Here is a 2,762-nt window from a genome sequence, read left to right on the forward strand (position 1 = left end):
CAGTCAGGGTTCCCTGCCCTGTGGAAAGTCCAAGGTCCTCCCCCCTCCGTCCATGTCTAGGAAGGTGAACATCCAAACTGGCTAGGCTCCCACAAGCACAGTTTAACAAATATGGCTTTCCCTGAAGTGATGTGTCCCTAATACTCAGAGAGTTGTCTGTGACTGTGAAGCAATTCACAGTCTCTTTTATTTTCAGGTTGTGACTTCAGACAGGAAACTCTCATCATTTTTTCTTACTGTGGTTTTCCTCCCTCAATCCATCTCAGGATTATTTCTATGTACATGTCTGGTGCACGATTTATGGCAACATTCATCCTGAACTATGGCTCTTTGATTTTCCTCTCCCACAAATGAAGCTTATGATTTTTAAAATAAAATTTTAATAAACCACTAATATGACAATGCAGCATGACCTCTGTAATATAAATAAAAACTAAATCATTCTGTTCTTCTTATTGGATTAAATGTATCTCTTCAAAGAAAAAAATAATAGCACAGGAACACGTATTTTCTTCTTTGCTCTTCAGATTTGTCTTTTGGAAGTTGAGAGCACATGAAATCTTTTATCACTATATTTAGACTTCAACCAGGCAGGTCGGTGCCATGGTAACCACTGCACAAAAAAACTAGTGAGGTAGGACATGAGTGATCTGAGGAAGAGTTGTATGGGTCAGCTGAAGGGTAGTGAAGGTCTTGTTCAGCCTGGGCAGTATGTATCTTCTGCACATATAAGCTAACTGTACATGGAAGGCAGTCATGGGTACCACTGTCAGTCACCTCCCTCCCCCAAGGCTCTGATGCAGGATGATATAAATGAGTTCCCCAGACTTAGGAGCCTTCTCCTAAATCCATGTTGCTCCCTGATTCTCAACAAGGCTGCTTAGCTCTCAAAAATCCCACTTAGGGTGAGTTCTAGGATTATACTACATGCTCCATCCATAGTAAGTTGTAGATAATGTAATTTGATTATTCATGCCCATATTATGCCAGAACTTTTACCTCATGGTGAGAGTTCATGGAGCCAAAAGTTCTTAGTGAGGACTCGCCTTTTGTTCAAGACTCTTTCATACCCTGGAGATATAAGAATGAAAAGACAGGCAGTGTCTTTGCCCTTTTGGTATTTCACTTCATTGGGGAAAAAAATGTATGATAACAAACTATACAAATAAGAGCAAATACACAGGAGAAATATGTCTTAAGATGTCCTGTCTCTAAGTGGTATGAAGACTATCTATAAAATGGAGCAGCCTCACACAAAGGCGCTAGTTGATGAGCAGAATGCTAGGGAATTAGGTTCTGCAAAGCTACACTGGAAATAGAGAACATGCTTCTAGAAAAGAATGGGGAGAGATAATGGCCTTCAGAATTTCAAATACAATTGCGGAGGGGCAGCATAACCAGCATCTACCAAGTACAAAGTGGCTCTTATGCATCCTGGTTAAGAACAGTCTTGTTTTTAGGTGCCCTTCCCCCATAAGTCAGCCAGTGCAAGTTCCTAGGAAAAGCCTAAGGCTTCTAGCTGGGTGTGCCTTTTCCTTGTTTCTGAAGAGCTCCCCTTACTGCAGCTGGACTGAAGCCCAGAGGAGGATTTTTTTTCTTGGTTTTTATCCATGGTGACTATCAAAATCAAAGAATTTTCTGATAGGTAAAGAGGAGGCCCTGCTGGATCAAGGATGGTTTAATGGCCTTCTGGTTTCCCGGGATTCCAGTGGCTTTAGCTGCAAACTTTATCTCCCACCCACAGGCATCCAAGTCCTTGGCCTTGTAATCAGGGCTGCTTGTGCCAATACCAGGTGACATGGGAAACTCTCCACTCCTGTCATTTCTCGGCCAACATCATCTTCTTTCCCCAGGACCCATCCCAAGTGTCTGGTCACCACAATTGAGAAAGCCAGAACGGTAATCAGTCTGATGTCATCAAAATCCTTCTGAGTCTCAACCTTAGAGATAACCTGAAGGAAATCTATTTTGTTTTCCTTTTCCTAGAGCCCTCTGGCTTCACCTGTGGTGATGGCACCTGTCCCATCAGTCTTTGAGCTGTGCAGTTTAATGACATATCCACAGGAAGGGACACACAATGGATTCAAAGTGGCTCTTGCAATGACCATTTTCATGTGAAACTGTGACAGGCTCTCCCCCACGGCTTTGTATGCATGTTGTAGCAGTGAGTCCTTCCATAAGGACCAAGAGTTCTACAAAGCTGCTCAGGAGAATACCTAAAGGCTGGGCTGGATTGAGTTTCCTGAGTACAATGTTTCCTTTCCTCGTTTGATGAAATAGAATTGACAAAGGATCTATAATGCTGTTTCATCCAGTGTAGTGGACTTAAAGGGAATTTAAGATTGGGGAATCTTAATAAGTGTGATGGGGTTGGAGAAAATACTCAGTGGACAGAGCACTTGCTGACAAGCATGAAGCCTAAGTTCAGCTCTCACCACTCACATTAAACCTGGGTGTGGTAGTATGTATCTGTATCCCAGGCCAGGAAGTGTTGTGAGAGAAAACAGAGAATCCCCGGGCTTCCTTGTGGCCAGTCTAGCAGAAAACCTGTGGACTCCAGGTACAAGCCAATGTTGCATAGAGCATTAGAGTTCACTTGATAGCCTCCTCCAGCCTTCTCACGTGCAGATACCTGCATACAAATGTGCACACAAACAACATTTAAAAAGAAAACAAATAACATGTTATCAAAAGAAAGGGTCCTTCTCAACTCTTGATCCATTGCATCTTCTTTTTATTTATTTATTTATTTATTTATTTAT

This window comes from Microtus ochrogaster, linkage group LG5 (genome assembly GCF_000317375.1).
Source record: "Microtus ochrogaster isolate Prairie Vole_2 linkage group LG5, MicOch1.0, whole genome shotgun sequence".
Taxonomy (NCBI): domain Eukaryota; kingdom Metazoa; phylum Chordata; class Mammalia; order Rodentia; family Cricetidae; genus Microtus; species Microtus ochrogaster.